Source organism: Globicephala melas, chromosome 4, assembly GCF_963455315.2.
Source record: "Globicephala melas chromosome 4, mGloMel1.2, whole genome shotgun sequence".
NCBI lineage: Eukaryota > Metazoa > Chordata > Mammalia > Artiodactyla > Delphinidae > Globicephala > Globicephala melas.
The window spans coordinates 85,084,324-85,107,558 of record NC_083317.1 but is presented as its reverse complement, the minus strand read 5'-3'; the positions used below and the strand labels follow the sequence as shown (position 1 = coordinate 85,107,558).

General features: G+C 39.5%; 1 protein-coding gene and 1 long non-coding RNA gene across 12 annotated transcripts in view; one reads left to right on the top strand and one right to left on the bottom strand.

Annotated features, from left to right (window-relative positions):
* The window catches only part of LOC115856478 (uncharacterized), a 218,421-nt gene extending 200,878 nt beyond the window's left edge, over window positions 1–17,543 (bottom strand). For all 3 annotated transcript variants that reach the window (XR_004040865.2, XR_009563763.1, XR_009563764.1), the window contains exon 1: window positions 17,410–17,543. This is a non-coding gene — a long non-coding RNA (uncharacterized lncRNA). The remainder of the gene's footprint in view (window positions 1–17,409) is intronic.
* Window positions 1–23,235, top strand: part of SOX2 (SRY-box transcription factor 2) — a 727,395-nt gene that overhangs the window by 662,258 nt on the left and 41,902 nt on the right. For 4 of the 9 annotated variants that reach the window (XM_060298378.1, XM_060298377.1, XM_060298376.1 and 1 more), the window contains one exon: window positions 21,678–21,963. The gene's annotated coding sequence lies outside the window, so the exon portion shown is untranslated. Of the gene's footprint in view, window positions 1–21,318; window positions 21,964–23,235 lie in introns of those variants that run through there. The other 5 variants (XR_009563760.1, XR_009563758.1, XR_009563761.1 and 2 more) reach the window with 4 other exon arrangements.

Genomic DNA, 23,235 nt, shown 5'->3' with positions numbered 1-23,235 from the left:
CTTTCAATGAAAACTACAATTTTGGAAAACCTGTATCCACTGCTGTGAGCATCGCAGCTTCCCAATACTTAAGTACTTTTCTGATGAGATCAGTGTTATAATTAACAAATGTGATTTTTTTTAATATTGTATATGACATGCATAACTCAGTAAACCAACACTTTCCAACTGACCAATGCATGAAATTACAAAATCATGCATGGATAAAAGATTCATCAAAGTACAAGACATGCCAATAAATTTTAATATAACAAACTACAAAAAGTTCATTGATAATAGTTTCAGATTTCACACTGAAAGTCACCTTCAAGAAACTATCACTTGTCGAGCTTTGGTGCAATATCAAAGACAAATATCCACGATTAACTGAAAAGGCTGTTAAAATACCTCTCAGTTTTCTAACTACATGTCTATGAAGCTGGATTTTCTAGATATACTTCAATCAAAACAACATTTTACAAGAGATGAATGCAGAACAAATATGAGAATCCAGCTGTCTTCTATTAAGTCAGACATTAAAGAGATTTGTACACATGATGATGCCACTCTTCTCACTAAATGTTTGTGTTGCAAAATATAATTATTTTTCACTTAAAAAATGTTATGTTAACATTTTATGGTTTTATGATAGTTATTTTTAAATTATTAAATATTTAACATTTTTATTTCTAATATGGTAAATAACAAGGGCTCTTTGGGATCCTCAATAATTTAAGAATATAAAGGGATCCCAAGACCAAAATGTTTGAAAGCTGCTGAAAAAGAGTTTGTCTCTCAGATCACTGAAACCTCAGATCAGTCAAGGAAGTCATGCGAATACCCTTCATGCGAATACCCTGATGTTTGCTAGGCACATACCTGTAATTTTACTTCTGCCTGGAATACTATGAGTCTCTCTCAGGAAAGAATAGGAGTAGAGAAGACACCTCAGAAATGCACAGTACAAGAAAAATGTTTCTTTTTTTATTATAAAATAATGTATGACAAAGACAGCCACTGTAGCAAATGACTGAAAACCACCTAAATGTTTGGTTTGTTGTTAGATTTTGAACTTCAGATGCACAGACAGCAGTTTGATCTAATTGTGGCCTTAGTTTGTCTGCATGTTGTCATCATTGGTCCATGTATGATCCCTTTCCTTTGCTTTACTTTTTCTTCACTTTGCTCCTTACTTCACTCTTTCTTCAAGTTTCACACTCATTTCCCTCCTCTGAGTATTAACCCATTTTAAAGAGATGAGAATGTATATTTAAATGTGTATAGTATTACAAAATAGGTATAGTTGTTTTATAAAGAATTATGTGTGTTCTATTTAAATAAATAGCATTTGTGCTATAGCTCTCATTATGTTTCCTATTTTATCTTTCATGATTATGTTTTTAAGATTTTTCCATGATCAATGAGTTCACTGCTTCTTACTGTTGCATAGTACTTCATAGTATGCATCCACTATATTTTACTTATTGATTAAAATTACTTATCGGATGCACCTAACTCTCTACCTCCATTAGTGATATTATAACATCCATGAACATGTTCTCACTAAAACTTTTGCTAGTTCTCTGGAAAAACAGATCCATGAGTAAGATTGCTATGCATGTGACTGTACAATTTATATCCCCATCAGCAGTGCAAAAATCTCCACTATTCCATATCCTCTCCAATACTTGGTATTATCCACCTTTCTAACTGCTGCCATGCAAATACTTGTAAAATGATATTTTATTGTTGCTTTAATTTGCATTTCACTTCTTTATAATGAACTTTAGCAACTCTTCATATATTTGCTATTTATTCAGACATCTTCTCTGAATTATCTGTTTAACCTCTTATGAATTTTTCTCTTGGGGTCTCCATATTTTTCATGTTGGTTTAAAGGGTTCTTGCATTTGGGGGATATTAGCCTTTGCTGCTTTTAAACATGGCAAATATCCTTTCCCAATCTAACATCTGTTTGTTAACTTCATCTGCGGAACACTACATTGAACAAAATCCTTAACCTGTGGTGTACCCAAATCCAGCCACTCTTTTTTGACTTACAGTTGGTGCTTTTGAGATTTTGTTTAAAAACCCTTTTCTGGGGTGGGAGAGGGATAAATTAGGAGGTTGGGATTAACATATACACACTATTATATATAAAACAGATAAGCAACAAGGACCTACTGTATAGCACAGGGAACTCTACTCAATATTTTGTAATAACTTATAAGGAAAAAGAATCTGAAAAAGAATATATATACACATATATATGTGTATATGTATATATGTGTGTGTATATATATATACAACTGAATCACTGTGCTGTATACCTGAAACTAACAAACACTGTAAATCAACTATACTTCAATCAAAATAAATAAATAAAATTAAATTTAAATTTCCTCCCCTTTGGTCACAAAGATCTTATTTCATATTTTCTTCTATTATCCTCTACTATCTTTATATCTTTATCTTTTTTTATTATATATATATATATATATTTTTTTTTTTTTTTTTTTTTTTTTTTTTGCGGTACACGGGCCTCTCACTGTTGTGGCCTCTCCCGTTGTGGAGCACAGGCTCCGGACACGCAGGCTCAGCGGCCATGGCTCACGGGCCCAGCTGCTCCGCGGCATGTGGGATCTTCCCGGACCGAGGCACGAACTCGTGTCCCCTGCATCAGCAGGCGGACTCTCAACCACTGCACCACCAGGGAAGCCCTATTATATATTTTTTAAAATTTTGGGCTGCGTTAGGTCTTTGTTGCTGCGCGCGGGCTTTCTCTAGTTGCAGCAAGCTGGGGCTACTCTTTGTTGTGGTGCGCGGGCTTACCATTGTGGTGGCTTCTCTCATTGTGAAGCATGGGCTCTAGGCGTGCGGGCTTCAGTAGTTGTGGCACGCGAGCTCAGTAGTTATGGCTCATGGGCTCTAGAGCACAGGCTCAGTAGTTGTGGCGCACGGGCTTAGGTGCTCCACAGCATGTGGGGTCTTCCCAGACCAGGGATCGAACCCGTGTCCCCTGCACTGGCAGGCGGATTCTTAACCACTGTGCCACCAGGGAAGTCCTATATCGTTATCTTTATCTCTCATATTATTAGGTCCTTAGTCTATCTGGAGCCAACTTTTTTTTTTTTTTTTGCTGTACGCGGGCCTCTCACTGTTGTGGCCTCTCCCGTTGCGGAGCACAGGCTCCAGACGCACAGGCTCAGCGGCCACGGCTCACGGGCCTAGCTGCTCCGCGGCATGTGGGATCTTCCCGGACCGGGGCACGAACCCGTGTCCCCTGCATCAGCAGGCGGACTCTCAACCACTGCGCCACCAGGGAAGCCCTGGAGCCAACTTTTACGTAAGTTAGCAGTCTATATTTTTCTCCATATAATGATCCTCACATCATCTACTAAATTATTTGCCTTTTTTCAATTGCTTTGTGATACAAGCATTATCATAGGTCTTTATATATACCTAGATCTATTTTTAAACTCTCAATTCTGTTGTTTTGGTTTATTTACATATTGCTGGAACAACAGCATCATCATCACCATCACCATTTATAGCATGTCTTATCTGATGATTGAGGGTGACTGCTATCTTTTTGGCTCATCTTTTCCTATGCACATATTTAGAAATTTGGGGGCCATAAGCCATCCATATAAATTTTAGAATTTGTTGTGTTTCTCAAAATTCCAGTTAGAATTTTGATTGGAATTTCATTTACTTTGCATGTGTACTTGAAGAGAATTGATAACTTTATTAGGTTAAATCATACCCCCATGCACACAGTATCTCTCCCCATTTATTCAAATCTTATTTATGTCCCTTTCTATTTTTCTACTAAAGGACACAAAAAAAGGAGAATTTATGTTTCTTAAAATAATACCTTATTTTTATTATAAGAATAGTTTGTCTAAAAGGAGTGCTTTTTTGAGTTGATATACAAATATACAACTTCTATTAATCTTGTTAAACTTTTGTTAGTACTCATAGTATGTTCATTCAATTGGATTTTCTATACAGATAATAATATCACCTGCAAATAATGATTTTTATTTCTTCCAATCCTAACATGCCTTTATCCTGCCTGAAAAGATAGGTGGGACCTCTAATATTGTTTAAATGGTAGTGAAAATTGTAAACGTCTTGTTCTTCATTTCAATGGAAATGCTTCTAATTTATTCAAGTTTTTTGTAAATTGGGAAGTCCTTTGATACTCCTAATATTCTGTAAATTTTTCATAAATAAGTATTAATACTTTATTCTGAAACTCTTATCATAGAGAAGATGTTTTTTCTGTGTCTCATGAAATCATCATATGATATTTCTTCTTTGATCTAATACTAAAGTGAAATACATTGATACATTTTTTTCTGACGTTGAATTATCCTTTCATTCTTGGGATAAATACTACTCGATCAATATGTACTTTTTAGGGAATTCCCTGGCAGTCCAGTGGTTAGGAGTCGGTGTTTCCACTGGCAGGACCCGAGTTCAATCCCTGGTCGGGAACTAAGATCCCGCAAGCTGTGTGGCACAGCCAAAAAAAAAAAGTAATTTTTAAAATAAACTATTGGATTTGGTTAGCTAATATTTTATTTAGAATTATTGCACTCACATCCATAATGAAATAGGTTTATGCTTTTCTTGTCTTGTATCTTCCTTATCTGTCTTATATCTTCATCATCCTTATCTTGATTTGATAATCAAGATTATAAAGTTTCATACAAAATGAGCTGGCCAACTGAGCAGCTACTTTCTTGTTCTTTTTTTTTTTTCCATTTTCTGGAGCAATTTATATAAAACAAATATTATTTTTCCCTTGAAAGTTTTGTAAAATCCCACTGGAAAACCATCTAAGCTAGGGGCCGTTTTTGGTGGAGAGGTTATAGATTCTTTTTCTTTAATCATTATTTATACACTGACATACTTTATCAATTTTGTATTATGTGAATGCATATGTTATGCAGAAAATTATGACACACACCTTTAAAAAACCAGAGAAGTAATACACAATAATGTTTTTAAATTCACAGAACACAGTTTGTGCCAAATATCTTCCACTTGCCCATCCAGACGCTTTCCCACCCTGCTCTGCCTCAGGAGGCTGCCCTGTATAGGCATGTTGCCTAGACATCTAGCTCCCTGACTGGATTAGGCCAAACTGCAACAGGAAATCCAAGGCAGGGACAAGAGTATTGATTCTCCTCGTCTCCTTTCTGGAGGTCCCTTCAGGCTTGTTTCCTTCTTGACCAAAGTCACAGCTCCTCCCAAGGTGGTTTTCCCTCCACCACTCTTTGTCTCTTATTTCCAGAAATTGCTCCTTCTCTTCATCCTTCTGGGCCTTAAGGTGTTAACAACCCCGGGATACTACACTAATCTTTGTGGTATCCCAACACCTCATCCACATGTTTGTAAGTAGTCTCTTTACTAACCATTTTTGATTATCCTAATTTGAAAGTGCCATCTGTTTCCTCCTGAGATCCTGACTGATATGCAGGTAATAGAGAAAATCCACCTCCAACTCCTCCAGATTAACAATTACTAACAGTTTGGTGTATATCCTTCCAAACACAGAACATATTTGTGACACATTTAACACCAAAAACATGCAGATAAAACACAGACAGTGTTTTTAAAATGAGAACTTGTTTTAAAAAGTGAACATTTCTGGTTGCTACTGACGTCACCTCATTTTTTTAAACTCTTTCCTTTCTTGGTCCCTACAACCCTTCACAATTCTGACACTCCTTTAATCTTTTTGACAGCTCTACCTCTGTCTCCCTTTATGGGCTTATCTTCTTCCATTTAAGTGTTCAGGTTCTGTCCACAGTTCTCTTCTCTCACAACCTTCTCTCTCTTTTGGAGACTGTGTTCCCCATGGAGATTCAACTATAATTACAATGCAAATGATTCCAAGATATCTGTCGCTAGTTCTGACCTCTCTCCCAAGTTCCTCCGTTTTCATCACTCTCCAATAGCTATATTCACCCTGAACAAACTAACAACTATTCAAATACAACAGGATCCAAACCAAATTCACATCTTTTCCACTAACCCAGTTCCTCCACTTGACTCTCCTCTTTCTACTCCTAATACCATCATTCTCCTTGTCATCCCAGCCCAAAATTTGGTGTCACACTTGATTCTTTTTTATTGCTATCCATCCCTTCTACTTTGACAAATTTTAGCAGTCCCTATAGCCACAATATTCATCCAATATTCATTTCCTCCTTTTGGTCACAACAGCCAAAATCAAATATGAAACTCTTATCCTGGAATCTCACAATACCCTCCTAATTCAGCTCCCCATCTCTAGTTTTTCCTCCCCTCATACCTAGCCTTCCAACAGACTGACAACCTAATCTTCCTAAAAAGCACAACATTTCTATGTTCTAAATTAAAAAATAACTGCCCAGTATTCCCTGAATTTTAGTCTCTACTTCATGGTTTATACCCAAATGTCTATACTCTATGACCTTAAACCTACACAAGCCTTCATCCCAGTACTTCCACCATACTCCTATCACAGAGCTTTAGCATATGCTGTTTTCTCTGCTTATAAAGTCTTCCTCACATCTCTGCTGGTTTAAATCCTTTAGGATCCAGCTCAAATTCTACTTCCTAACGTGCCTCCCTTGAGACATTAATCATCTTCTTTACATTACATGTGTACTGTCATTTTGTTCACCAGATTAAAAGTTCCCTGAGGGTCGGAACTATTTCTTAATCATTTTTGTTTCCCTCACAGCACCTATGTAACCCCTTTACAGTACTGGTAGTCAATAAATAATAATTAATTCTTGAATTAATCAAAAAATGAAAACAAATCATCAGAAAGAAAAAAAAAAGGTTTTCTTTCCTTTAATGAAGATTCAGAAACCATTTGCTTCTTGTGTTTTTTAAATAGTTTTTTTTTAATGCATGCATGCCTATATTCTGTAACGGTTGTTTATTTTAAATTTTTAAAAGATTATAAATTATATAAATTACATACAGGAGACAAAGTCCAACATAAGGCATGATTGATCACAACATGAACCATAACTGTTGTATGATTTCTAACCTAAAGTAAGTATGACTTTGGTACAAGCCAGTCTTTCTTTAAAGAAAAAGGAGAATAAGAACCCTGGGCCTTTAACTGAAAGACTCTATGTGGTCACTTCCTCTTTAGTGACACTACTATCCAAACCTACTTGAATGGAATTACCTTAATTGTATTTTTGCAGATAACCAGTGCAGACAAACAATAAATATGGTACTTCTGGCTATCAGAAGTTGACTGTATTGAGCGGCCAGCTCATCTTAAAAGCTACGCTATGAAGTGTTATACAGTATATAAATAAAAGAACAACTTGTGGCTTCACAGATGGAGTGACACAGGTGGCTAAATAATCTGTTTATTACTTCAGTGTGAAGAAAAGATTGAACATTTTCCTGCCTTCATTCCTTCCTTCCTAAACCCATCCTATGTGCCAATCACTATGGTAGGCACTGGGGATATCAAGTAGGATAAAGATGTGAACCCTTCTTTAAAGGAGAGACAGAAAAAAAAAAAAAGGAGAGAAAATTATAAACAAATGATGGGAACATAATCTAAATGTAAAGTTTGTGCCAGGCATAGCAGCAACACAGAAAAAGAAAAAAAATTATCGTTACAAACAGTTTTATTGTTGAGAGCCTTTGCTAATCTAGTTTTCTATAAATTACTATAAAATATCACCCACCAGATAAAACCAGGAAAAAAGAATATATTATAACACTTAAGTATTTGAATAATTTATAATGGCTATATTACTTAGAAAACTTCAGTTCATTTAGGCAAAATGATGAGATCACTGGTCTCAAAATTGAAGAAAAAGCATATAGGGCCTGAAAAGAACATACGATTGTAAGTATTTAAAAGTGAGGGCTAAACTAATAAGGACCTACTGTATAGCACAGGGAACTCTACTCTATAATGGCCTATATGGGAAAAGAATCTAAAAGAGTGGATATATGTATATGTATAACTGATTCACTTTGCTGTACACCTGAAACTAACACAACATTGTAAATCAACTAGACTCCAATAAAAATTTTTTAAAAAAAAAGAAGATTGTACTTTTACTATTTAAAAAAAAAGTTGAGCACTAGTCATAATTATTTTCTGTAGTCAGGAGGGAAAATGCCTGTTTACTTCATATTTTAACAGCATACTTACCTGCCTGAGATTTCTTATCTCTGAACTAAATAAATCATTTTAATTTCAAGCAAAGCCACAAAGCATTATTTCTCAAAATACGTATTTAAGTAATTGCTTACTTACTTGGCTTTTTCCTCTCTAGACTGTGAGCTTCTTCTAGGACAAAGATGATTGCCTATTCATCTTTATATCTACTGCCCAAGCACAATTCCTGGCACATAACAGAGAATAAACACTTGTTAAAGGAAAAATGTAAATACAGACCTTTAGATCCTTTCCAGCTCTCAATATTCGAGTTTTTTAATGCTCATCATTTGCATCCTTTTCTTATCCTCCTCCTACTGGTAAAAACAAGGGGGTATTTCCAAACAGCTAATTTATGGTATATTGGTGTTTCAACAAACTAAAGCCTCAAGACTTACTAAGAAACTTTAATTCTCAAAAAAAATAAGGAAGGAAGGAAGGAAGGAAAGAAGGGAGGAGGGAAGGGGGAGGGAGGGAGGGAGGGAGGAAGAGGGAAGGAAGAAAAGAAATCTTCTATTTATATTTCAACTCAAAATTGTACACTTCTTGAAAATGTTCCTCTTGCTGGATATCTATGGGATACCTTAAGCAAATAGAGAACTGCACATATGGCCCTAAACATCACTTTAAATGACTGTATTTATTATTTATATTTTTATCCTCAATTTTGCTGTAGTTGCTGTGAATGGCTTGGAACATGCAAAATATGCTAAGCAAGAAACACAGCCCATACCTGAAGAGTTAGCAGTTGAAAGGCACAAAGAGGTACAATGGATTTAAAAGCCTCTTGAAGAACAGCCTTTTGCTGCACAGATGCCAGGCAAGACAGTATGTGGCAGGAAAAGAGTTGGGGAAACTGCTTTAAAAACCTATTAACTAGGAATGTGAAAAAGCAGGGAACAATTGGGAAAGGAGGGAGGTGCTCACTGCTTAAAAGGCTTTTAAATGTGACCATACGTTGGTTGGCTTTTTGCCTGCAACATAAAATGAGGATGGTGTACTGAATGGCTAGATGGCTGCTGGAGGTGGAATGAATGGAAGCTAGGCTAGGGAGTCAAGGCTGAATTTTGAGATGCCACCCTGGACCATGTGCAGCTGTTGAGACAACTCTCAGCAATGGTTTAGTGAAGTAAACACAACATTCAGTCAGGCTGCTCAATCACCCTTTCATTTTTATGTTTTTCTTGATCCCATAAATATGTGCCTATGCGGTCTTTGCTGCAGATAACAAGGAGTTAATAAATTAGCCAGCCAAACAGGCAGGAATGGAGAAAAGCCACAGAACTTAGAATTGAACAGCTGACAGCAGATTCTGCAGGTGTGAGATGGGAATCAGCTCTGCATTTTCCATGTAGCACAATTTTCTCTGTCTGGGCTGTGGCCTGATTTCTGGCCCCTTCAGGACAAGCTGAGTTATAAGGGAGAGAATTCCAGGGGGCTCTGCTCTATGGTCTTATGAACTCTAACCTTCTTTAAGAAGGAAGCAACCTCCTATGTTTAGACTGACAATATTACATGTTGGCAGTGGCCTTGTACGATTTTAGTTTTATATTAGGAAGGAAAAATACTCTAGATGCCATCCTTCCTAAATAAGAAATGATGGATTAAACTGCATAGCACAATGAATCATTCTCCTGCACTTGGGTGTCAAGGGGCAGCCTGCGCGCGCGTGCACAGACACACACACACACACACACACACACACACACGTGTGTGTGTGAGAGAGAAAGGGGATCACTACTTGCACTGAATATATAAGTACCACAGCAGATAGTAAGATCATAACAGGGTAGGTGGAAATGAGAGAAATGGACTGCATTACAGTGCATATTTCTAATATACTAGTTTATCATATTCTTCTAATCATTCCACTTGCTGGTAATGGACATTCAAGGCTAAACTCCACATTGTGGCAGTTCTTCCAAATCTTTTTGACCTACAGTGGTAAAAAATACTAATTATATAACAGTTGAAAGGGTTTAATATGATCCCTTGATTAACAAAACATTCCAGTGTTTCTTTCTGTATAGGGCTCTGGAGTGATACAAAAGTGATAGTGACTGATCAGATTAATAATAAAAAATGTTAATTTGATTTCTCTTTACACGGTGAGTATGGTCTACACATCCAAACCCTTTTGACTAAACTCTGTTATAAGGTATGTGTTTGGAATAAGGATAGAAAAACTCAGATCTGAGGCTTTTTTCTAGATAGGCTCCGGGAAGGAAAGGTAAATACCTTCAGTTATCAATATTCAAATTAGAAGCTGGTACCTACTATTAAATCTCATTTTGAACCTTCTCTTTCTCTGAGGCCTACTTTATGTCCCTAAAATCCTATGTTTCCAGTTTCTCCATCTAAAATGGAAGATCCTATGATTTAGACTATAAAAGATTAGCTACTTTCAGATATACTGCCCTTAGCGAGCTCTGAAAGTCTCCCCAATCCAAAAATATATTCCATTTTTTTGTGAAGGTCTAAAATTTCATCATTAGAGATTTAATATTTAGTGTCTTTGTCCCTTTATGACAAATTTAATTTCAAAACACACAAAAATTAAACAAACATAAAAATCCAAAAATATGTGTACTACAAATGTAATTTTTAATTATCTGTGGACTAAAGATCAGAAAGGAATATAGAAAATTTAAGTTATGTTGTTAGGTTGGTTGTATTATAAAGGACATTTTCCTTTAAAAGTTTCCCTTTAATGTGTTTGTAATAAATATCAGTAAGGAAAAAAATTAATATCAGTTTTAAAGACTCTAATTCTGCTTGACTGCTATATCTCTCTAACTGTTGGAACCTAAAAAATAAAAACATAAAATTTAAAAATTAAAAAAAAAGATTACTCTCAGTTATATATAGATTTTGGAAGAAAAACATAAAACAACAAATATTCATTTAGGAGTTAATGTATATTTATTACGGGGGAGGCACTTTGTTGAGTGATAAAGAGGATACAGAGGATACAAAAATGACTAAGATCTGTGCTCACCTCCCCCTTCAAAGAGCTTCTGGCATAAAGCTAGTAACTTTAAAGAAAAAACACAATGTTATTACCAGTCATTACTACATTAGGTTGAATCTATTTATTAGCCATTTGTTTCAGATTTTGAAAACCGAAGGATGGCGCAAGCCTGGGACACTACCTAGGAAAGATCAGCCTGGATTAAGATACTTAATGAAGGAAGATGAGGGCAGTGGGCACAAGCGGGGAGAAGCGATAGCACAAAAGAGGGAGAAGATGAGAGCACGCTGACAGCAAACTATGCCTATTTCAGAGGGTTGATTAGAGCTAGCTCTGACTTCCAGCAAATAATTTTCAACATATAAAATGGACCCTAACAAAGTATTATTTCTATCAATCAAGGAGAACCAAGTAATCAAGGAGGGATATTTAAACACAAATATACCTTCATATTCACAGTATAAACTCTGAGATAGTGTGTATTTCCTTATAAACCACCACTGTAGTGAAGATGGTTTTAATCCAATCATTTTGAAGCTCACTCTGATATCTGATATTGCAGATACCCTTGTTCTATTATTCTGTCCCAAATGTTTAAAACCTGATGGGAAAAAAGTAATATCCTTAAGGTGTAGAATTCATCATTAGAAATAAAGTATTTTCCAAGTTGTTTGGGAAATGGGTTAATTTCTCTTTCCCCCCCCCCCTTAGACATCAAAATACATTGACTTCTCCTCAGTGGTAAAGAAATATGGCACTAAGAAGTACCAAATGAACTCACTTTAACAGACTTCAAAACAATACTACTAAGCAATTATTTTTAAATGTTTCTCTCTGCAAGACTAATTTCTTACAGCTGATAACTCTCTTTAGGAAGTACTGACACTCACAAGGCCCTAAATTTTCATTTGGTCCCTAATACCCCATTTGGTAATCAATATCTTCATTTACTCTTCCCTGAATCCCCATAAGCCTTATTCTTCAACAGTATGTATCACATTTTTCTTTTCCTTTAGTCATTTTCTTTCATTTTTAATCCTTCCTTTCAGGCCAAGTTGTCTGCCTTTTATATCTATATTTACTTCCTCCTTCTCTTTCTCATTTGACCCTTGCCAGACCTTTAGATTACGAACGTTGACATCTGTGACTCACTTTTTTGCCATGCTGGCCCTTCATGAATAAAATTTCCCTCCTTCACAAGACTGTTCTAAGCAAGTATAATTTTAAGCATCCATGACTATTTTCCAAATAGATTCACTTCATTTGATTCTTCATGTGTTAAATCAAATGTGTTCAAGAATATGATTCCCTACTCCTATTCCTATTTAGTATTTTCTGTGAGTCTCCTTTATTATACTTTTCTATTGCAGTGTGGAAACTTGAGCTATCTGTGGTCTAGTCTGAACTGTACATGGGACAGTGATAATGACCTTCTGACCCTACAGTTCTTCCTGGCTGTGGGTAGAATTGAAAGCACTTTTTCAATTTCTCCCTTGTCTTTGCTTGAACATACTGGAATTACAACCTCTGATAAAGGCAACATCCCCTTTGTAGTGGAAACAAAAGGAGTGTGTAATGAATTGGTTAAGATTACATTGCATGTTTAGATGATGAAATCCAACTGCAGCTCAATTCCTTTATTTTCTCTAGCTGGGCCTGATCTTTCAATAAGACATTATTGACTGGCATCTTCCCCAGAACAGGTGCTTTGGAATATAGTCTTGCTGCTTCGAGTTTACACTGAAACACAACTATTGTACAGGTCAAGGGAATCAGATGTGAGACAATAATTCCCAGTACCTTAGGATGAGCACTGTAGATGACCCATATCCAGGTGGCATTAAAACAATGAAGTGTCCCTGGATTTACATGATGTGCCAACCCTTTCAAATTAACTTTAGTTACTAAGATGGCAAGATGTGAATTATAGTTTTATATGCCATTTCTCTGCAAAATTCTAGGACTGAGAAGAGCAAGGAGAGGGGAGGGAGACAATTTTTTATAATTCATCAATACAGATTTTGCTACACTGACATTATAAAACGAATTATTAATCTTTATGAATATGGAATCAATTAATGCCACAATTGTGTGGTATTAAACTCTTTTTATCACAAAACATATCACACCTTTGGTTGCTCTGAAAATCAAATTACTAGCCTCTTCTGCCCTCCCTCTTATTTAACTTGTACTTTTATCTTTTCAAAAAAATCACTTAGAATTTTGCTTTTCGAAATGGCACAATACCAATATTGGCTGCAGAAAATATTTAAAATGTGTGTTTTTCAAAGAATGATCAGATCACTTATTCATCTTTTAGAGCAAAATGACTATATTCATCTCAATTATTTTGCCAAGGATTGTAACACTAATTTTACTCTTTCTAAAAATTAAAATAGCAAATAGTTTATATAAGGTGTTGATAATTACCTATATTATTGTACTGCTGTGACAGATGTTGGCAAAAAAGCCTAAAATGCCTACAGCTGTGCACTCCATGACATCTAGTTTATACTCAGACAGAAGGCTAACAGATGTTCTGAACTGTCACTTTGCCTAAATGTTTTTAAGTCTAAGGACCTGCTTTATAATTCACCAGAGTCTGATTTTGTTTCACATAGGTCCTCAGAATTCCCATCTGTGACAATTAATGTTAAGGACATTGACAAATCAACCCCTGTGTTTTCCCTCTTCTTTAACAAACAGGCATCAGTTTATATATGAATGGTGGATTGTAAACGCTGCTTTTATGTACATCCTAGTTGTGAAATTCTTTCCTTAAACATAGATTTTATTGGGCTACCAGAATTCATGAAGGTCTGTTTTGAGCTGGTGTATGGAAGGAGCCAGGAAATCACCCATTCTTTTCTTTTCGCTAAATTTTATGTACCTTGTTAGTAAAATGTTAACAATCTCCAAAGACACTTATATTTTTTCCAGTGAATAAAAAACTGTTTTGTTATTTTTATTTCAGTATTTTAATAACTCTGCTCATAACAATAACTATTAATTGCGCAGTCTGTTAGGATAATGAAAGAACAAAATAAATGTCATTCACAAAGCATACAGCACATCTTCTCCTGCCTGACACCCTAATACTTCCTCTTCCCAAACATACCTTCAGATCCTTCATACAGAATTACTGCCCCGTGCAAAGGCCATCACTGCCTTATTTGCTGTTGCTCTTAATTTTAACAAGCTGGATTCCTGTAGTACACTTGCTTAATAGTTTAAACATTCTGTTAACAATCAGGTGTTTGGCCTATCCTGTTTCTCTTCCATTCTGTATAGAAATATAACTCCAAATAGTACATCTTTCTGGGTTTGTTTCTAAATTAGTCCCCACACTTAATTATGAGGATGAGAGGGATGCCTTATTCCTCTTTGTTATAGGCTAAGCTCTCAGTAATCCCAAACAAAAGAGCCAGTTCTGGAAGATATAGGATTTGCTAGCAGGATTATGGTCTCATAGATAATGATGTGCAGTCAGCAGAAGCGAAGCTTTATTTTAATTCAAATAAGCTAGTAAACAAACCACTGACAAGTCTGCTGGTGAGAGTAACTGGCTGCTGTTGCCACATTGGCAGCTAAATTATAGAAAATCTATTATACCCTGTTCACCATATGTTTAATTTAATACAAGATACAAATTAAACTATCCACAGTGCCTATTAAAATAACAATACATTTTTATATTTTAATGTCTTAAAATAATTTTTACTGACCTTTTAAAGGGTGGTTTTGCTATAGGTGATTATCTAGGGGGGAAAGGTAGTTAATAGAAGGCAAAAAAAAATTAATTGCCTTTCTGAGAAAATAAAAATATAAATGTTCACTGGTTTGCAGTTGTTAATAAGGTTAATTAGCAGTCATGTGTTCTGTTATTACTATATTTCCCTCCCACCCTTTTGGTTTCTGAGGCTGGAGTTTTAAGAGTGATACTTAGTTTGACCTATCTGAGTCTGTCCTCATGAAATCATTACCTTGACCAAGCCAGCCTATGGGTAGCCTTAAACCTGATGCCAACTGAGACCTAAATGCAGAAAACTGAGTTTAAACTCTAGGTTCAACTTTGGTATGGCACGGGAAAAAGACATAGAATTTTATATCCCTGCTTCAAATCAATCTCTTCATAGCCAAAAGATCCTAAGGAGAGCCACAATTAGGAAGCTGCCTTCCAGAAAAAGGAGAGAAGAAAAAGACAAGACCACACACTGTTCACAGTTTCCTCCTGAACCCGCAATAGTCAGTAACCAGTGGTGCTTGCCTGAGTCTATTTGAACTCAGTTTAGCAGATTTTAAAGACCATGATGGGTTTTAGAATTATAGAGCTGGATTTCAAACCCAGATCTACTGTTTCCCAGCCACAGATATTTAAATCAGCTGGATCTTCCCTTACTCTGTTTAAAAAAAAAAGGGAGGGGATAAAAATACCAATTTTATAAGATTATTATGAGAATTAAATAAGAGAAAGTATCTGGTACATAATAGATGGCCATTAAAGGTCAGCTCCTTTGCTCTTATTACCCTCAAGCAAACAGAATGCTGCTCTTTCTTCGAGGGTGAAGGGAGAGTGTTAGGAGAAGGGATTGGAAGGGAAGGTGTAAATAGAAATTCTCCCGAGAATCAGTTTCCTTGGATCATTAACTTCTTTCCACAGGCAAAACCTTAAATGGGATGCTCCTTTTCTCCCAAAATTCACCACAGTTTTTACTCTCTTTAAGACTGTATCAGCAAATGAACTTATTTACAAAACAGAAACAGACTCACAGACATAGAAAACAAACTTATGGTTACCAAAGGGGAAGGGGCGGGGGATAAATTAGGAGTTTGGGATTAGCAGATACACACTACTATATATAAAACAGATAAACAACAAGGACCCACTATAGAGCACAGAGAACTATATTCAATATTTTATATATAATAAACTATAATGGAAAAGAATATGAAAAAGAATATACATATATGCATAACTGAATCACTTTGCTGTACACCGGAAACTAACACAACATTGTAAATCAACTCTACTCCATTTAAAATATATAAAATATATATATATTATATATATACACATTTTAAAAAAGAAGAAGAATGTATCAGTAAGCCATCCATACCAACTGCCCATTCTTGGGCCTCTGAAATAGAGGGGCAAAGAATAATCACACTTTGGGATACCTTTTCAAACATTTATGTACATACAGCTTTTGCAATGGGTCTGCAAATGTGTTCCTGGAGCTGCACTATACAAATTCTGGTTCAAATGTAAACTTATCAAGTCCAACTGTGTACTGGTAGTTACAATACTGCAAAGGTGTACCTTTGGAAAATATCCTCAGTTTACGTTATTCTTGAGGTCCAGCAGATGATGATAATATTTTAACTAAAACGCAAGTTAATTTATCTTGGGAGCATGGTACTAGTAAGACTGCGCCAAATGGACACAAGACAGATATCCCACAGTCCTTTCCCCTCGCTCCACTACCCTCAGAGGTTGAAAGACCAGAGACATTTCCATTTACTGAAACTCTACAGTATTGATAAAGTGAGAAATTTTTTTAAAAGTCACAAAATGTGTGGCATATTTTATATGTTCAACATTTTTAAATGAACACTCTTAACACATAAACACAAACATATGATTGCAGGTATAATTTCATTTTGTATATATCAAGAAAAGTTTAAGGAACGCTACCCACAGGCCTTACTCCTACCTCCAGCTTTCCCCTTAATTATAAAAACACACCCTTCTTAGTCCGTTCTTAGCGTAAAACAAAGACTGGGGGAACCTCAGAGAGTTCCACAAGTTGGAACACGAGTGGGGAGGGAGACCACGCTGCGTCTGTGACCACTGAGGAAACAGGCCGCCTTTCAGCCTGCGGCCCCCCCCTTCGACACCTGGGCTTCCCAGGTCGTGGCCGAGAAGCCGCGAGCCGCCTCCCCTGGGAGCGCCCGCCCTCCTCTCCCACCTTCCTTCCCTGAACCCCTCGAGTCGTCGAGTTGCCCACCGCCCAGCCCTCGGGGAGGACGCCCGGCTCCCCACGCTCCCAGGGCTCTCCCGGGCTCGGTCTCCACACGCGGCGCACTGGGGAACGAACCGAACCCGCCACACTGAGCGCTCGCTGAAACAAGCGGGTCCCAACACGCTTGAGCCTAGAGTCAGGGACACGCGCCCGCCCGCCCCTTGGGGCGCCCAGAGTGGGAAAAGGCGGCCGGGAAAGCGGGCCTGCAGGCGCCCGGGACCCAGGCTTCCACTCACTCGGTCAGCGCCGCCCATCCCTTCGCCGAGGGCCTCCGCCCTCCCTCTCGCAGCCGGAGCCGGAACCGGAGCCGGAGGCGGGGCCGCACGGAGTCGCGCCGGCCGCGCCCAGACGTGCGGGCCGCGCCGGGACGTGCGGGCCGAGAGCGCGGGAAATGCGGCGGCGCGCGAGGGCCGGCGGGCAGGCCGGGATTCCGCGGCTCAGGGGCTGGGGAAGCGCAGCCAGGCCGGCCGAGCCTCCGCTTTCCCACGCGAGCGCAGTCGGGTCAGGCGGACCGGTTCCGCAGGGCCCCGCCAGCCTAGAAGGCCGGCCCCAGCTGCCCTCGGGTTTCCGCTGACCGAGGAAAGGCTGCGGGAGGCGAGAGGGCCGAGCCTCAGCGAGAAGTTTATTCTAGTGGCTCTGAGAAAGGTTTTCTCTTCACACACTCGCGCGCGCTCCCGGGTTAGGTTTTAGAATCTAAAGACCTTGCATTTAAACCACGTCCCTCCCCGGGCTGTGTCCGGCGGAGGGTCGCCCTGGCCGCGCTCCCCTGCCTGTCATTTTGAGAGCTCATCAAGTGGCGGGCTTGTGTGGTGTTGGTTTTGTCTAAGTGAATAATTGAATCGTGTTGTGCGAGTTGACGGGAGCAACACGTTCAGAGTCCCGTGGCGTATTTGGAGGCATTCGCGGCCGGTACCCTCCGCAGGCTGGGGAAGCAGTCGCCCTCCGACCTGGCGCGGGCGGCTCCTATCCGAGCCCCGCTGGCCGGCACTCGGCCGCCCGCCCGCGAGCCCTTGTTCCCAGAGGGTCCCCGGGGCCCAGCCCGCGCCGAGGCCGTCCGAGTCCTACGTTTTTCCGTGTGGAGAGGTAGAGCGGCCAGTAGTGAATGACGGATTGCCTGCGAGAGGGAAGCTACAGTTTTCACGGTAGCTGATGGCTAAAGCATGGCACTGTGCCATCTCTGTGAAACTCATGATTTGTACGGTCACTGGTTCCCTGGAACATCCAGACCCTGATCGTGCGTACAGTGTTTCCTTATAAGCAGCACTCGCCAATTTAAAACCAGGTCCCGGGTGCCCCTCTTGCTAATCCCCTCTGCCATTAAATCCTCTTCTTTTATCCCCTCTCTACTTTCCTTTCCTTTCCCTTCCCTTCCCTTCTCTTCCCTTCCCTTCCCTTACCTCACCTTACCTTACCCTCTCCTCCCTTCCCCTCCCTTCCCCTCCCTTCCCCTCCTTTCATTTCCTTTCCTCCCTTCTTCCCTCCCTCCCTTTCTGTCTTCCTTCCTTCCTTTTCTTCTTTCCTTCCTTCTCTCCCTTCCTCAATCCGAGTTGTTCTTGCTGAATGCATCCCAGTAGGGGGGGGGGCAGGGGGGTGAGTATCCCCTCCCCACCCCATCTCCCCAGTAGGCTTGTTGCTTGTGGAACTGGAGAGCTCAACTCTGCCCCCAAAGCCCTTTTGAATAGTGAAGTTTCCAGTTCAGAGCCACCTATAAACGCCCATAAATCAGTGCACACGGATTCCCCAACCCCATCAGAAAGCCGTTTCTATAACTTAGAATTGTTTTGGTGGTGTGTGTTTGCTCTGAGAGAGGAGCTGACCAGTTAGATTAGTTTTTGGATGCAGCAAGGTTGTTGGTGGTGTTGTTTTAAGCAATTTTCCAGTTGCAGGCAACTGGTTCTTGATTCCCTCACCTACCAAGGCAGTTTGTCACTTTTGCCCTTCACCGTGACACATTCCACATTTTTTCGTTATAGGCTGAAGTTTTCCCCCATGTCAGATAGAATGTCACTGCATTACAGCTTTTGAGACAACTTTTGGAGACTTACCTACAAAACTGTCTTCCTATCCTTAACCAGAGAGTGAGGCCACCTGAGAGATTTTAAACTTCCTTGTGACTGGGATTGAATAGATCCAATTGATAAGATGTGTAAGGTTTACTCACTTTTAGACACCTTAGGGTACTCACTGATGCCTTCCTATCTTACAGACTTAGATTCAGCCCCGAGCCCCTCCCTTGCTGGAAAGAGGACAAGCAGTCCAGATTCTTCTTTCAGTTATATGAAAAGGAAAATAGTTTTCATCAGGTTGGGGCATCCTTTATAAGTTTTGATATCAGAAAAAAACGTATGACGAGGGAAGCAGGAAGAGATTATTCCGTTATTTCAGTGGATTACTTTTGTAGTGCAAAGTTATGAAACACTGTATTAAACATTTTACATGTACTGTCTCCCACTCCACCTTTAGTTGGAGTAGGTATTTCTACTGTTGACTTTCCATTTTGCATAATGCATCCCCTCCCACCTTTCCAACAGTGAGGAAAGCAACACACTCCTCAGCCTATTCTATTAAAGTTTGCTCTTGATTTACACTCTCCACTCCCTCCCTCCACCAACACACACTTATATAGGCACAGTTTTCTTGATCCGGAGAGTGTTGGGATGTGTATAACTTTTTAATATTGTCCTGACTTTCATTCCTTTTGAACTAATATTAAGGTGTTCACCCTGAGATATAAAATGAATTATTGAGAAACAACCATGTGAAATATTGTTTAATTTTCTGTTTTATTGTTTGTGTTTGTTTTTCAAGTTTTGTAGGAAAGACTTTAATTGGTGTCTAAGTAATAGTCCTCAAGGATTCCTTATTAGATTACTTCAGACCAGTTGTAAACCAATAATATTATTGTTTCTGAAAGGGAAGGTAGAAGCTAAGATCGGTTCTGTCAAGAGATTCATTTGAGGGTTTATCTTTTATTTTGAATGGTTTGTGGGAAGAAAGGGAGGACTAAATGGGGCAGGGGGCAGAGATAGAGAACCCAATGAAAACTTGTTTTTAAGATTAAAGCCATTTCCCCAGACTACTGTCTTGCCACAAGTGACGATACACAGAGCAGAAGTCATCAAAGTGGATTACAGTCACTCTGGGCTATTGGAGGCCCAGAGAGTCCTGGCATTAATTCCTATAGAAAGGTAGAGAAACCTAGCCATTTTCCCCTGCACTTCCCCTGCAGCACCCTCATTGCCTAAGTGTTCAGGGCTCCAAGTTGATACAGACCTCAGCTGGGTCTAGGTGGCAGGGCTTCCCCTGTGAGGGGAAGCAGATGTTCTCTGTGGAGCTGAGGGGGAAACAGGGTGGCTATAAGAAGCCTGAGGGCATGGGACACTGTAGCAGGAGGGCTGTGGCCACCAGTCCCCTGGCAGGATAGCAATCAATGAGTCAAAGCTAAATAACAGTGAATGAAAGAGAGCCAAGAGTAGGACCCTTTGGGTGCTAAAGTCTAACCTTTAGCTTGTTCCACTCCTCCCCATGGCATCCCACCCTAGGTTTTCTGGGATTGGAGACCTAACTAGAGGAGAAGGGGAGCATGGTAAGAAAACATGCCTAACCCCTGTCCAACATGCATGCACGGGTGGAGCTTGCAGAGATCAGGAGACACATCTCAAGTCCTCAGTGATCTGTGTGTCTGGCTTGTGCAATTATGCATGGCCAACAGAGAGTGGGGAGCGGTGGGGAGGAAACCTGGTTTTCTCCCGTCACTCTATCTGGGGCTGGTGTGTTTCCTCTCCCCCCAGCCCTCCACCTCACCCCATCAGGACCAAATAGAATTGAAACTCCATTGCCTTTGCCTGCACTGAGCCTAAAAACTCAGTATTTGATAAGGTTCCTGCACCATTGATACAATTGCAGACTTTTTCAAGCCTCCTCAAAGAGACAGATGTTTGGGCTGATTAAGAATCGAGGAGGAAACCTGCAGCTGCACCAAGGAATAATCTATTGGACAAATATTTTAATAAAAAAATATGAAGAGATCAGCCTGACCTTGCAAGGTCTTCTGCTTTAAAAAAATCTTTATCAAACCCCTATTCTATGGCTTCAATAAACAGAACCCATTACCTCACGGCATCTTTTGTTGGCCCCATACAAGAGAGAACAAAATGGTTATTCAGGGGAACGCTTTCGATTTTTATTGTGGGTAGCCTGCACAAAGAGCCGTGTTATTGTATTTAAAAGAACCATCTGTAGCAGAAACAATGGCATCAAATTATCTTTGAATACCCACTGAAAAAACATAAAGCTTTTTTTTTTATTCTTCTTCTGTACGGTGGGGGGATAGAGCAGTGTTAGGATAACTGACTTTTTTGTTGTTCTCTGGGTGCATTCTTCTCGCTCCCCCTCTCTCTCCCCCTCACTCTCTCTCTCCTCTCTCTCTCCCTCTCCCTCTCTCTCTCTTTTAAAAAATCAGCCATTTGGGGTTTTAAGCCATAAACGATTTTTCTTGTTGCAGGGGATTGCAGTGGCAAAGCTAGGCTAGGTCTTGGAGGCTGGTGTAAGGCGAAGCGGTTGAAGGCAGGAGGCTGATGGAGAGACTGGGGGGAAGAAAAGCCGAAATGGATTCACGGTGCTTTGGATGGAGGATGAGAGGGGAATTGCAAGCTCCTTCAACTCGTTCTGTCCGGTGAGAAGTGATCAAGCTTGGGCTGACAAGAGGCTCAGGGAGCCCTCACGTTCTTTCGCTTTTTTACCTGCCAATCAAACTGCTACAAGACAACACCCTGATCTGACATGGACATGTAAGTAGCTTGCAACCCAACTTTGACATTCACTGCTAGCTCACTCCTCTCCGCCCACCCCCCCAACTCACTTTCTTCTCTCATTCTATTTTTTTTTCTTTTGACCTTTAAGAGATGTGGAAATACACCCTGTGTGGCAGTCATTTAACACAGACAGATTTAAGTCTGAAAGCGTTAACTTTGGGGATTAAATACTAAGTTTGATTTCTTTGACAAATGCAGAAATGAAATGACATTATTTTATTCTCTTCTGAGCAGTTTTATCACTGAGCGTAATCAGCTGCCACGCAATAGTGTGTGTGTGTTTCCTTTTCTATGAAAATAAAGAAATCCGTGAGCCTCCAGAGAGAAACGCAGAAATGAAATTTTCAGGCTTCCATTTAAAAAAATATTAAAATTCAACATTTCATCCCTACAAAGAACCTTCTCCATACCAAGATTACATAGAGTGGAGAGAGTGATTTGAGTCAAAAGGTATATATCATTAGGGGGTTCTACCGTTTCATCTGGCATCTTACTATTTTGGTGGTGGCTGGGGGGAAGGATGAGAAAAGAAAAGGAAAGGGACATGGCGACACCTTGTTCTTTATGAGAGATTGACATTGAGGGGGCTAGAGAAGCAAGAGGGCAGGATAAGCAAGAAATATTACCTGAGAGAAGGAATTACAGAGCATGGCGAAGCTGGAAGCTAGGAGGGCTTCTGTGGGAAGTTGTGCGAGGGAGCGGGGCTTGCTCTCTGGCGCCCTCTAATGGCAACTAGAACCAATGTTTTACTTTCTCAATTCAGTACTGGGAAAAGCAGCTGGGTTTTTGTTGCTGCTGTTGGTGGTTTTCTCCGCAGACTTAGAAACTAGAGACTATTAGTGGAGTAAATTGATTGTTTTCATCCCGGAAACTTATGTACATGCCTTAAAATTATCAATATCTTCTCCTCAAACATTCCTCCTCTCCCGAAATTTTGTTAGAGTAATAGGAGAGGCTAATGGCAAATTGACTTACGGAGGGTGGCCCATGCCCAACTAGTAATTCGGGGAAAGGGATTCCTTTCCTACCTGAACAGCATTCTGACTCTTCTAATATACTCGAGAGTTGTAGCGGGGTGGGGTGGGGAGGGATGATTTGGAAATTGCAGATTCTGACACGGGCTCATTATAATACAATTTAAAGGGGGCTCTTAGGAACCTCTGTTATTTCGACATGTGGTGGTAAGGGGGCTTTCCTTCCCGCCTCCTTTTTCTTTTTCTTCTTTCTTTCGTTCCTTTTTTTTTAAAA